This window comes from Amborella trichopoda, chromosome 4 (assembly GCF_054954075.1).
Source record: "Amborella trichopoda isolate Santa Cruz 75 chromosome 4, AtrichopodaSantaCruz75HAP2 v2.0, whole genome shotgun sequence".
Lineage (NCBI taxonomy): Eukaryota > Viridiplantae > Streptophyta > Magnoliopsida > Amborellales > Amborellaceae > Amborella > Amborella trichopoda.
The window spans coordinates 14,384,674-14,400,066 of NC_142339.1; the positions used below are offsets into that span (position 1 = coordinate 14,384,674).

The 15,393-nt window shown below is 34.2% G+C and overlaps 1 pseudogene across 1 annotated transcript; it reads right to left on the minus strand.

The window, feature by feature from the left end:
• Positions 1–4,664: 4,664 nt before the first annotated feature.
• On the minus strand, positions 4,665–12,277 carry LOC105420094 (histone-lysine N-methyltransferase ASHR1-like; annotated as a pseudogene). Its single transcript, XR_016053972.1, has 10 exons — positions 12,253–12,277; positions 11,814–11,983; positions 10,445–10,539; positions 10,198–10,276; positions 9,966–10,071; positions 9,585–9,675; positions 9,362–9,468; positions 8,451–8,508; positions 7,482–7,545; positions 4,665–5,260 (listed from the first exon to the last, which is right to left on the minus strand). The product of XR_016053972.1 is annotated as a histone-lysine N-methyltransferase ASHR1-like (transcript).
• Between the last annotated feature and the right edge of the window lie 3,116 nt (positions 12,278–15,393).

Below are 15,393 nucleotides of genomic sequence, written 5' to 3' on the forward strand. Positions count from 1 at the left end.
TTTGGATGGTGATGAGGGTAGGTAAAATCACTATTCATTTGTTGCCTATAGGCATTCGGAAGAGTTTTCTATATATATATATATATATTTATTTATTTATTTATTTATTTGTTAAGCTACACCACTTGATGGTGTCTAAGTTTAAAGTCATCAACATTTTTGGATACTTAGATACCATTATCCTATAGTATAGTCACTTTTTTTCTAGGGGTATTTTAAGTAAGGGAAAAATTTATATAGAGCCAAGGCTCTAACCAATTACATTAGAACCTACCTCAAAATTTTCACTAGAAGAGGTTGTTTTGATGCCCAAATATCCACAAATTGATCATCTCGACATCAAGATGTCTGGACATAAAAAAAAATAGATTTCATGTTTTGGAAATAGTATTTTGTGATGCATTTTTTTACCATCAATTTTCAAGAGTTTCAACTTTTCATGGATCTATTGATTAATACTATTTTTGAAGCTTTAAAATTTATAAATAATCTTGAAAATATATTTTAAAGCTATCACAAAGATTTTTGGTAATGAAACCACATTTCCAAACACTATTTGAAAGTAGGCTCTAATTTGATTGTTTAGAGCCTAGGCTTTATACAAATTGCATGCTTTAAGTATTTAGTCAAAGGTAAAGTAGAAATTCATAATAGAAACAAAAATATTTATTAACAATAGTAGACAATGACATCACTGTCATAGTGTGTGTGACATCACCCCCAAGATACATTAATTGTTTTTTAACTACTAATATAATGCCTCTAATTTCTTATAAGAATATCCAGTCTATATATATATATATATATAATGATTCTATGAGACCCTCTCACACCCATGTGTGTAGCGCCCCAAAGGATCACCATTAAATTTGGTATAGATCTCTAGAAAAGTTATCACATGGGTGTGGGATTTGACTTTTTTAGAGACTTGTACCAAATTTAATAGTGCTCTTTTCGGGTCCTACACACATGGGTGTGGTAGGGTCTCATAGGATTATTACTATATATATATATATATATATATATATATATATATATATATATATATATGATGCGGTTTCTATAAGGTTGCAACTTGCAACCTTAAACAATCCAATTAAGGCGAACCTTAAAATTTTATTATGGCAAGTAATTTTGTTGTAAAAAATACTTAGTATTATCTTAAAAATCTATTTTCATTCTTAATTAGAAAATTTTAAATTCCAAAATTAGTTAAAATCAAGTAGATCTAAAAATATATGAAAATCTTGAAAATGGACGGTCTAGATAATGTGTTGCAAGATGCACTATTTTTGGGACTCAAATTTTTTTTTAATATTCATGCATGTCGATGTCGAAATAATCGATTAGAGCATTTTTTCAACTTTAAAACAACATTTTCGAGAGATTTTATATGTGCATCTGTGATTCTACATTTTAAGGTTGCAACCTTTTATTGATATATATATATATATATATATATATATATATATATATATATATAGCAATGATCCAATGCAACGGTTGTATCATAGTACAATGCAAAGACACTTAGAAAACCATGTTTGTGGTATTTGTATGACTTCAAATTTTGTACACACAGTCTCGTCATCTCAATAATCAATCCCCAAAGTGAGTTTCAATATCTTAGCCTTTATAAATTCAAAATCAATTTTTTCCTTTTTTAACATTGTTCATCTAATTATAATAAAGACATCCAAAAAAATTGGAAATGAAAAAATCCGTTTAAGGCTTAGATCAAAGCATCTCACCAAAATGAACGGCCTATGTTAATTGGGCAAAAAAAATACTTTCTAGGTTGTGTTTTCCTTTTTTTTTCTTTTTTTGTGATTGTTTATTAGAAAAAAAATAGTGTATATTTCAAAATTTGAATCAAACAAATGGCCATAAGATGGTTTTTTAAGGTTGTTGCATCATATTACTATACAACGGTTGCATAAAATCATTACCTATAAATATATATAGGGTGCAGTTGGCATACGGATGCGTCTGTAGCTGTAGAGGAAATGTGCACCTTCAAATTTTATTATGGTATATAATTTTAATGTAAAATGTTATTAGGATTATCTCAAAATCTATTTTTATATCTAATTATAAAATTTTAAATTTCAAAAATGGTTAAAATCAAGTAGATCTATAAACATATGAAAATCTTGAAAATGGATGGTGTAGATTATTTGTTGTAAAATGCACTATTTCTGATACTTAAAATCTTTTTATTTTTCATGGTCATACAATGATCAATCAAAGGGTTTTTCAACATTAAAACAACCTTTTCCAATGGATGTTTGAGGTGCATCCGTAGTTCTACATTATAAGGTTGCATCCTTATATAAACGTTTTCCATATATATATATATATATATATATATATATATATATATATATATATATAGAGAGAGAGAGAGAGAGAGAGAGAGAGAGAGAACAATTGTTTCAAGCGGGTTAGACTGCATTTGTACAATATGCGGTACAAAGGTATAAAGTTGGTCCATCTAAAAACAATCATAACTAGCGGTCCAAATGTTTTCTTAATATAATTATTATTTTAAGTTTTCAATGTTTTTTTTTTTTCATTATCTCTGTGTTAAAGATTATATATTCTCTTACAATTAGGATCAAATTGTATTTAAAAAATAAATTTATTGTCAAGCCCGCATTTGTACATGTGCAGACTTGGAGCAGTATAAGCTCAATGGCCCAGATTGAATATGGGTCGATCTGACGATCAAGACTGTATATCTGCAATATAATTTTAACAGTTTTTATATAAATCCAAATAACATGAAAGTTTGAGAATAAACTTTTCCCATCAAGGCGCACTTAATAAAAATATTAAAAAAATAATTCACATAAAATACCAAAATACCCGCAAAACGTTTCAGGGGTATTAAAATTTGGATCTGTTGAAAAAAATTAAATTGAATTACAAAATACAATTGTGATCATTGGATCGATCCAGATTCAATCTGGGCTGTTAGGCTTACACTGTTCCATGAGCTCATGGGCTGAAAAGAGCTTTTTCCATATATATATATATGGGAAAAGTTTACATAGAGTTGAGGCTCTAAATCAAATTTGAGCCTACCTCAAAAAGTTCGCTATAAAAGGTTGTTTTGATGCCCAAATATCTTCAAATTGATCATCTCGACATCAAGATGCATGATCATGAGAAAAAAAATGGATTTCAAGTTTTGAAAATAGTGTATTTTGTAACGCATTTTAAGACCGTTAATTTTCAAGTTTTCATAGATCTGTTGATCTACACTATTTTTGAAGCTTTGAAATTTATAAATAAATATAAAAATATATTTTAAGGCTATCACAAAGATTTCCAACAGTAAAACCACATTTCTCAACACTATTTGAAGGTAGGCTCTGATTTGATTGTTTAGAGCCTAGGCTCTATACAAACCGCACCCAACATAAATAGGAATGAAAAAATTAATTATTTATCTATTAAGTTATCTATTTTCAAAAAAAATTAAGATCACAAAGTGGCCATATTTCAGATATCAAGAATCTAAAATTAAACATTCTTTGAGTCTAGTTATTTTTTTAATTTTAGAAATTAAAAATCCAAAATTTATGTAAAAAACAACGTGATCATATTTTGCATCTTGAGGATCTAATCCAAAGTTCCGAAATTTATGTAAAAGATTTGGATTTTTCAAAATCCAAAAAAAAAATGTTGTATAATATTGTATAAAATTGGGAAAGTTGTTGCATCATCCACTTTCAATATTTCATGAGAAATGATCCTATAGGACCCTCTCCCACTCATGTGTGTTGGACCCCAAAGGATCACCATTAAATTTGACACGGATCTATAAAAAAGTCAAGTCTCACACCCATGTGACAACTTTTCTAGAGATCCGTGCCAACTTTAATGGTGATCCTTTGGGGTCCTACACATATGGGTGGGGGAGGATCCTATAAGATCATTATTCATATTTCATATATTCAAAATCTGAAACTTTGGGTTTTCAATCTGAAACTAAGAAAAACCTAAATTTCAAATTTCTCAATTTTGAATTCCAAAAAAAATAAATTAATTAAGAGTATGTATAATTTCAGATTTCTTATAATCCAAATATGGGCAATTTAGTTATTTTAAAAATTGCAAAAAGAGTATGCATGCTATAACATATTAAATAATATAAATAATATAGGATAAGCGGGTAATATTATCTTTTCAAAATCTTTATATATGGTGCCACCTACATATAAAGCATATATGACCCTTCGTCTCGCTATCCGATTGGGGTAAACGATCTGTATGGCTTGAGTTACCATCACAAGTTGGCTCTTGAGCATGAGACCTTGATCCATCAGGTTATAGTATTCATTTTTTTATTGTATAAATTATTTTGCAACAAAATTTGGGGTATGCACACATCTAATATGAGCATGTTAGATAACAATAACAAAAAAGAAGTTCTAACAATGGAAAAGAATGCCTTTGAAAGTTGTAGGGGGCTTTTATTTATGGGATTGTCTACAAAAAGACTATTTATCTTCTCTACATGGAGGTCACAATTATTCTTACCTTTAAAATTTCAAAATAGGTGGTCGTAAGAGTGTCATTCAATAGACATAAAGTTCCAAAAAAAAAAAAGGATTGTCTACAGACTATTTAGATTTTGTACATAGAGATCAAAATCATTCCTACTCAAAGATGGGCAATACTGCATTTCCGCCTTCGCCATCCTATAAACAAGATGAGCATGCAAGAAAGTCAAACCTACACAAACAGGACATACCACATGGTATGCCCACTTACTCCCAACTATGGTACATTTCGTTGAATGGTGATGACCTAATTGACTATGGTCTTGAATAGTTCATTTGATTAAAGTACAATTTCCTGGAAATATAAATAGAACAATTTCTCATAACCTGTATATCAGCATATTACACACGACATGATATGGGCTTCAGACACAGCAGTCCTGAGAAATAGATAACGGTGGCAGCATATATAAACCACATCTGTTGTGTCGTTCATACTACACCGCACGAACGTGTATTGGTACTGTCGGATAAAAAGCCTTGTCAGGTCACATGCTTAATAGCTTTCATCTACACTGAGTTAGGGTTCAAAGTCACTGATGTGGCTTAAATGAGCAGTTTCAGCTCGTGCTTCCTCCAGCAGGCACATAAGATCTCTTACTAGAGGGGTAGTTACACCATGGGTAACCTTAAGTATATCCGCAGCCTTTGTTAAGGACTTCACTGCATTCAGAGTCTTCCCTAAAAACCTTTACATGATGAAACGTATGAGGAAGAAATAAAGGAATGTTTCTGTGACCTTATAAAGAAATGTAACTAGTCATATAAACTAGCTGTAATCAGCATTTTCATAAGCTTTTAGCACAACTTTTTATTTTTTTTGAAAGGTAGCTTTTTGCACAATATTTGCAAAAAAAATTAGAGTTGGTGATATATTGACTCATTTTGATGATTCACAAAACATGCATTCTGCTTCAACTCTGTTTGTCATGATATTAGATGACTAGGAACCCAAAAGGTGTATATTTTACAACCCAAAAATAGCAAGTTCATTTGACAGATTCATAGGACAGTTTGTTCCTTCCTTTTCTTACAGATAAAGAGACGTACACTAATCACCATTTTCCCAAACTTACTAAATGGGAAATAATTTCTCAACTTTCCAAATCAAGCTTCTTGATTCTGAAAAGGATTACTATACTAATCCTGAACTTTTTGAGGAATCCTTAATCAGTGGTTGTGAATGACTAATTTTTTTTCAATCTTTTCGACCAAGCTTCCGTAAGAGCAAGTCAGAAAAATCAAATGGCCTTCATATGGGCCTAATGTACCATAGATCACATGGAAATGGGAAATACTGTACTTATTCCAGTTCACCTGGAAATGAGGACGCTCGCATGCGTGCAAATGCAAACATGAAAATGTCTATCAGAGCTCGTCATTTATATCACATGGAAATAGAAAACTCACCATCTAAAAAAGGGAGACATCCGTGAAAATGTTCATCAGACAAAATACTGCATATAATCTCTACCATCCGTAACCAATGATGGATGGTGAAGATTAATTGCTCTTCCTCTTGAACAGAATCGCATACTTGTGTGGAAGCACCAGTCATCTCCACTTACCATTGTTTACAGACTTTGAGAATTATCTATACCATTTTGATTGTTTACAGACTCAGAGAATTATATCTACCATTTCCATTGTTTACAGACTCTCAGAATTATACGTACCATACTAGTAACATACTACAAGCGTTACATGTACGCCCAAATTTTTAACTGGACCAACTTAAAATCAAATAAAATTAGTCTTAATTGAGTTATTTTAGGAATTAAAACAGTGCTTCCCATAGGGGAAGTGTCACAATTTGGTAAACGATTGACCATACTACTAGCCATAGCATTTCCCATAGGGGAAGTGTCACAATTTGGTCAACGATTGACCATACTACTAGCCATAGCATTTCCCATAGGGGAAGTGTCACAATTTGATAAACGATTGACCATACTAGCCATAGTTATCAGATCGAGCAGTCCACCAAATCGGTGAGGGCTGTAGTCCAAATCAAAACTGATTTGACTGCTGATTGGACCGTTTGGGCCAGATTTTAGAAAAGCAGAAGAAGCTTAAGAACCATCATCATCAAAGCTTTATCCGAATCATTTGGGGTCGGCTATATGAATCTTGTTATGCCATTCGACTCTATCAAAGGCCATACCCTCAATATGACTATAAATGCCCATATTCTCACCACTTCCATCCATGTCCTTTTGGGCCTTTCCCTTACCATTTTAGAGTGTTCCACTTGAACAAAACCACACCTCCTGATCGATGTTGGATTGGGTATCCGCTGCACATGCCCAGTCCACCTAAGTCTACTTTTCCTAATCTTGTTGCCTATTGGAGCCACCCCTAAGTTCTCTCAAATATATTCATTCCGAACTCTATTCTTTCTTATCTTGCCACTCATCCATCTCAACATTCTCATCTCGGCATAAGAAAATTAAGAATATTAGTTCAAAAATATGAAATATATCAAAAACATTTATCAACTTTATTTAGGAAATCAAATCAATCAAAACCCAAAAGGTTTTTGTGTTAGCCATGATCGGTCAAGGCACTAATCAGTGTTCCGACTGGTTAGACCGGGTGATTCGGCCCGGTCTTGATAACTTTGCTACCAGCACACATGTATAGACAAATGCACAAAGAAAGTTCTTGATATAACTAATGAACACACATTTACATTTCATTTTGTTATTTTACCCAAATTGGGAGGTGTCTCGAAATAGAGAAGTATTGATAAATCTGGGCATTTTGGGTTGCTTCAAAAAAATGGAGATTTGGTTGAGTTGAGCTTGGATGCTTTTCATGAATTTCTGCCTTTTTAGGCTCAAAAGTGTTAGTTCCAAACAAAATTAGCAATGTAGACTCGGCCAGATGGACTAACTACGAAAAACTAACCATTCAAGTTTCCCACATGTATAATATTGCAGTCCTAAAAGAGGATGGAATTCTGGATATGCCCCTACAATCAAACAAAACAAGGAAATTAGCAATTAAAAAGATAGCATTACTTATGCAACAAACTTTTAACCAAGACTATAAATAAACCCACAAAGAAGCATAATGAGTTTTTGAAAGGGGTTAGTGTCTACCCCTATTTATTTAGTAATTGCATCCAACCATGCAATTCACACTATAATTTTTACAATAGAAGTATTAACACGATGGGTAATGATTCAGTTACTAAGAAAGGAGGAGTAAACTACAGCCCCCTTTTCCAAAGGTAAGCCTTTCTATGTGGGTTCAATTCTCAGCCATCCAATCCGAATGAATGGTCAGAAGAGCATCAGCCATAATGTCAGAAGTTATCTTTGATTGTTTAATCATGATCAGATGGCTCAGAGTATTTGGATTTTTAATCTTTTTTATATTATCATTTTAAGATAAAATTTGCAGCATTCCCCTCCTCACTGAGGAGCACGTAATAACAATAATATAAAAATATTTCGATAATAGAAAATGACCAAAATGCCCCAATAAGTTATAGGCATTGTTTATAGTCGAAAATATTTTCCTCATTTTATTTCGTGTGCCCTAGTGAGAAGGAGAAACTCCACAATATTATCTCAAAATGATTTGCAAGAAAAAAGACAAAAAAAAAACCCTAAAACTAGCCACATTAGGTGTGATGTTGTGAAGCTATCCCACCGGGCAATTTGAATTGGATGGCTAAAAATAGAAGTCACATATGTTTTTATATGTGGGTGGTGCCACATAGAAAGGTACCCCTTTCCTAAAATTACGGAATAGAATCGTTCTTGTTAGGATATAATAGAGCAAGCCCAATCCATTCCATGAAATCACCATGCAGTCTTTGTCAAACTCATAAGCAACAATATTCATAGGAAATTTCATAGCTTCACATACTTTGGTAAACAGGAATAGTTAATTGGCAATATCTTAATGCTTCTTCTCAGTCCTTTAGCTCCATCAATATCGGTGGGCATATCAAAATTAACGTAAGTTATTAAGTCTAACAAGAAAATAAAAGGTTACGTCACACTAACAAGAATGAGAATAATACAAAAAATGATAAATCAATGAGTAATTAAAATGAGTTGTAAGAATTAATAAAAATGAGTATTTATAAAAATAAGTTCTTTCTCTTTGATAACTAACTACTGATTCAAGAATCAAGAATGACAATAAAATAAATCAAACAAGGGAGTAATGACCAGCTTCTCTTTCGTTTATAGGTACAAGAAATCAATATACTTTTATGTTGTAGCTGTCAGTTGGATATTGACCATGTTTTTATGAATGAAGCTAAGCCATTGCCATTTGGAACTATGCTTAATTCATAGTTAAATTATATTAACAGCTTAATAACTGATGAAAAGATATGAAAGGAATAACCAATAAAGGACTGGTACCATTACAAGGGTCTCCCGAGTTCGCATCAAACCAATTGAGAGTGCATGGTATAGTTCCATTTGTTGTTGATCAATGATCCTATGCAAATTGCAAGCTTCAGAATACTCTGATTTAGTCAAGGGGTCAACATTCCAGTGCATGATATTGGCTTTCATTCTCATCACTCAAAGTTCCAGACACAATGACTTTTATCGAGTGAAACACTGTATGTGTGTGCATGTGTGTTTGTATATATATATAGCAGGAGGATATACTTATCAAATACAATAACAAACAATTTTATCAATTGGAAGATCGCAACAGATAGTTCAGCGTAAAAAGAATATGGGAAGTTATAGTAGTATCTTATATTAATGAGATTAATAAATCTATTAACTTTCAAAAAGGATACTTCAAGAGGAGACGAATTTAGAAGCATAATCTAGTTTCTCTCCCACTTCTTCTTTCCTCTTTCTTGTCTTGCACTCATTCCTAAGAAGTCCACAACGTTGACAAGTAAAATTCTTACCATCTGCACTGGATCATAACATAACCAGGAAAAGTTCTAGATGTCAACCATGGGAAAAAGAGGTTAGCCATATTTAATGAAGGTGCTTAGCATTTTAATAAGTCATTTCTATTACCTACCAGGATTTGGTAGCAGAAAACCATCACACTGGTCATTTATGCATCTAAAACCTTCCAAAAGGGCACTCTCTTTCAAGTCTTCATCAGAGCCCTTCAATATTGAAGCCACAAGTCATTTGCATCCATCCATGAATCAGAAAAATTTTCAGGACAGCGCATTGTACAGTTCATCTTGACAATGGATGGTTGAGGTTACATTCAGCATCTTGACAACCATCCATTGTAAACAACAAATTGTAGAGATGAACTTCTACTCTTTCAAGCAGCGGAGATCTTGACAATGAATAGTTGAGGTAACATACAGCGTATCGCTTGCATGCTGCATTTATCATGGTATACTTCCATAAAAGTGTGCAAGCAACAAGAACGGTAAAATTATACCACTTTAATGCAACGTAAACACGTGCAATTGAAGAGGTATTGCTCTTTGAGAGCCTTCCTCCGAGTCTCAGTGCTTCCAGCAATTTCAATGTAACTTATCAGGACCATAGGAGACAATTATAAATGAAAAAGTTAGGCAAAGAGTAACTAGAGCAGTTAAATAATACAGCACATAATGCACTAAACTAAAGGTATGCAAACATATAAAAGTAAATGCGTAAAGTCTCATACCTCAGCACCTTTAGGTATAGCTTCCATAGCACGAATTACTGCTAACTTTCCTTCAAATAGAAGTCCCGAGTTTGGTGCAGCTGCAACTCCAAGTAATTCAGCCAAGAAAACTATATCCAATAAGGTAACAATGGCTTTATTGAATGAAACAAGAAAAATAAAAGAATCACGAAAAGAGGTTATAAAGCTAAAGAAAGATATTATCCTCTAATATGGATCAATCGTCAAACAACAAATGTTATCATTACCTATGGTTTATGATAGAAATCACAGGATATATCCCTGTTCCCAAGGGTCTCAGTTCACTGTCACAAATTGTATGGGCATTGCACACCAACTGCAAGAAAGGGAAGTAGGGTCAAGAACATTTCAGTAAAACAACCAAGTCTTCTTCACCTACATTCATACAACTTCAATCAAGAGAAAGAAATTAAGACTACATTAAAACTTCTGTAGTTTTAGATATGTATCGATGCAGTCCTGCAAATGTCAACTCCAGCACATGATTTTTTTATTTTATTTTTTTACCATTCACGAGTACTGTTCAAGGTTATTGTTCATGAATTAGTGTTCATAGGGGTATTTCTGAAATTTTAAATATTGTTTAGGGGTGTTATGGAGTTTTTGAGAATTGTTCGGAATTTATTAATTAGTAAGAGTAGTTTGGTGTTTTATTATAACTTAGGGTTTAAAAGAGTAGCTATTTAAAACTTTGTAAAGAGGTTAGCAAGTAGTTGCTGATGTTATCATTGTAGAGAGAGTTTTTTGCATTGAAGCCTTTTGAGCTTTGCTTTTATTGAATCTATTGAATTTCAAATCCTAGTTTCTCTTCGATCTTGTCCATCCACACTTTGTGCTTCATCAACTCAGAGCCAATTGATTTTCTCCACACACTATGTGATGCAGGAAAACTCAAAGAAACATAGAAAAATCAGCAAGAAGCAACTTGACACAAGCAATTTTGGAGAAACCCTAAGCCTTTCTTCCACCTAAGGCTCAAGTCTTAGGCTTCTTTTACAAGACAAAATCTTTCTTTTCTTAAAGAGGAATACATGAATAACTCTCCAGCCCATCAATGCCCTAATTTATATTGAAAATTTATTGTTTTGGATAATATTTGTTCATACAATTAACTTTTAACCAAAAGGTCCTAACTTAAGTATAAATTTCATAACGATAGTTTTACACCTGTGAATAGTACCCATGAACAGTATTCATGAATAAACGTTTCTCATGAAATAAATAAAAAAATTATAAAAACCCTAGAATCCCTTAAAAAACTAAAAATCCTAAAAATAAGCCCTAAAAGCAAACTATAATATACATCCTTTAAAGTTGAACAAAAATAAAGAATAAGAATATTTTTTCCCTCCTCTATCATTCTCCTTTGGTTGGAGAGAATACGTCCTCAAGTTTTGAAGTGCGCCAAAATGAAATTGACGTTAACTCGACAACATTCTTCAACTCGAATATTGTAAACATGAACCTGGGACTTACGGATTACAACACTGATAAAAACACGAAGATTATGCATTGAAACAAAGAAACCCTCGAGGAAAGGTCACTGTATGCCGATAGAATATTTTTAATCACATAAACTTGTTGAAATTGCATCACTTCAGCCATGTAACCCTGCTGAATTTGCTCAGGCTCAGCTCTAGGACATACCACGAGTGCATCTTTGATATCAGCAATTAAACCAACAACTTCACCCTCTTCCAAAATATCTTCACCATCATCGTGATACTTATCATAGATCGGATCTCCTAAACGATCTTGTTGTTCATCTGAGTATATATCGAAGATTGGTGGTGAATCCCAATCTACAGCTTACTGATTTTTTATGCAATCTGTGTCAAAAAAAAATATCATCCTTTAAATTGAAAATCCTAGAGTGATGAACCGTCAAGGTATCTAGTCGTTGTCCTAATCACTCGACTCCACACGCGGAGAGCAAAAGTGAAAAGGATTGTACTCAAGATCCTCTTGGGCTAAAAGATCATCGTTTTGCCCCTTATTGAGGCTCGCGAATTACCACACTAGCTGTTGTACTTACCTCTCAAGTTCCTCAATTCTGTCATCTATGGGATCACAGAGTGGATCTACGAAAATCCGCATTTTAAAACCCCTTTTTACGGCCATGGGTTTGCCAAAATCACAAATCCTAGGCAAATAATCAACGAAAAATGCTGAAATCCGCAAGATCTATGTTGTTTTGGGAAAACCTTAGCCAAAATCAATAAACCCTAGACCCCACTATAACTTTCCCTCTTTGTTATTGACCTAGGGCACCAAAGAAAGTGGTTCTACAGTAACTCCATATGTGTATTGCTACAGTAACTTCCATACTTACTATAATAACTTCTATGAAGATCATGGCCTTTGATACTTGATGTAGAAAAACTCGAAGAAACATAGAAATATCAACAAGAAGTACCCTGACACCAGCAATTTTAGATAAACATGACTCTCCGGCCCATCCATGCCCTTATTTATATTGAAAATTTATTATTTTGGACAATATTTATCCATACAATTAGCTATTACCCAAAAGGTCCTAACTTAAGTATAAATTTCATAATGATAGTTTTATTCCTATGAATAGTACTTGTGAATAGTAGTCGTGAATAGTACTTGTGAATAGTACTTGTGAATAGTACTAATGAAATAAATAAACAAACTATAAAAACCCTAGAATCCCTAAAAACAACTAAAAACCCTAGAAATAAGCCCTGAAAACAAACTATAACATACATCCTTTAAAGTTGAACAAAATTAAAAAAATAAGAACATTTTTTCCCTCCATCACCGTGGCATTCAGTTTCTTTGGAAACACGAGGATGGCTGCACAAGAGTTGCGAGGAAGTGACCATGTGAGAGGATTTCGCGGTCGAGACACCGGAGTTAGACCCATGATGGCAGCTTTGGAGGGTATTCTTCAGAGATTTGACACAGTGGCTTCCGAGGTGCGCCAGTTCAGAGACATCACCCAGAATTGTGCCAACAAAGGGGTGAGCAAAGGTGATCACTTGCGTCCCCAATGTTTAAGATGTAGACCAAATCTGAATTTAGAGGATGCTTCAGACAGAGATAGTCTTGGATCATATAGGTTACTGGCAAGACACCCTATACCATTTGAGGATCGGTAGGTTCAAGCACTTGAAGGCTCTGAACAAAGTATTAGGGTTGATGTTCCTGATTTTAGCGGGAGACTACAGTCAAATGACTTCCTTGACTGGCTTGAAAGTGTCACAACAAATTTTTCCAATAGAATGATATGGAAGAGCATAAAAAGATTATTGGTACTAGGTTAAAAGGTCATGCTTTGTTGTGATGGCATCAAATATAAGTTAATCACACAAGAAAAGAAAAGTAAAAGGCCCTGAAGTAGGGAGAAGTTGAAAAGGCATTTAAAGGGAAAATTTCTTCCACAATTTTATGCAAGATCTTTACCAACACTCCATCGATTACAATATGATTTATTGGTACTAGGTTCAAAGGTCATGCTTTGTCGTCATTGCATCAAATACAAGTTGATCACACAAGAAAAGGAAAGTAAAAGGCCCTGAAGTAGGGAGCCGATGAAAAGGCATTTGAAAGGAAAATTTCTTCCACAAATTTTATGCAAGATCTTTACCAACACTCCATCGATTACGGCGGAAAGATGGTGCAATACAGGATTATATGGAAACCTTCTATCAGTTATTGAATCGGAATGATATTCGAGAGACGGCTAACAAGCTGATTGCAAGATATACCAGTGGGCTACGTGTTGCAATATAAGACGAGTAGTCCCTGCATCAGATTTTTATTTTGGATCAAGCTTATTAACTCGCTTTGAAGACTGAGACCAAGGTAACAGATCTGGGCCCAAGTGCTTGTAAATAAGCAACTAGCCACAACAAAGTCCAAAGAGGTATTGACGTCAAGGTGTAACCAGTCCCATGGTGTGGAAGGGGGTCGATTTAAGGACCAAACTGACCAATGCTGACTAGTACAACAGTCCCCAAACAACGTTAAATCAGGAACATGGTTTAAGCGTGGTGAGCCGGCACATAGGTCTTATGATTGCCCGAAGCGCCAAGCTGGCATCCACTTGCAAGGGAAATCTACGGAAAGTAATGGGGAGAAAAACGTGCACACCGATGAAGGGAGTGATGCTGATATCGAGGGAGGTGAAGAAAACACATACCCCAATGTTAGCAAGCTCTTAGTGATTCAACCTACACTAGCTAAAACCAAGGTTGTTTACAAGCCATGGCTGAGCCTAATATTTTTTGCACAAGATGCACATAGCATATGCCAAAACACTAGGGACGTTATGCAGGCACCCAATCTATATTTCAAAGATGTTTGGCTTCATGGTGTTCCAAAAACTGCACGTTTTATAAGCCACTTATGGAGGACAAAACTGTAGTTCAGCAGTGTACACCATCCTCAAATAGATGGTCAAATAGAGATAATTAACAAGAGTTTGGGCAATCTTTTGCGCTGTTTCACAAAGAGAACGACCACAACAGAGGGATTTGTTCTTCTCATGCTCAGTTTGTGTATAACAATGCTAAAAATAGAACCACGAGGAGATCTCCTTTTGAAGTAGTTTACGGCAGGAACACAAACAAGTATGAGATCTGGTGAATTTGCCTGATATGGAGCGAGTTAGCAATTCTGCAGAGGCTTAAGAGGAATACATTCCAGACATCCAATAGGAGATGACTACAAGATTAAGAGGAACACAACGCATTACAAATAGTGATTGCCATAGGCACTGAAAAGAGTTTAATGAGGTGATTTAGTTATGGACTACCTACGAAAGGGGGGATTTCCTCAAAGACAGTACCATAAGCTGAAGATTAGGTGCATTGGACCTTGTCGCGTCCTTAAGAGATTGGGAGAGAATGCATACAAACCAGAGCTTTTAGCAGGTTATGATATTTTGCCAATTTTTAACATTGCACATCTATATGATTATCATGGTGGGCACAACAAAGCGATAGGGACTGATGGGTAAGACCAGTTGCCAGAATTCAAGGCCAAGGTGTTTGTATATTACCACGAGGCATGGATCATTTACGCAGTATCTTGTGCACTGGAAAGATAAATCTGCCCTAGATGATCCATGGATTTCATAGATGGAGTTTCAAAGGGTAAATCCTGACAGGTGGATGGAATATATCACCAGAACTCGAGGGCGAGT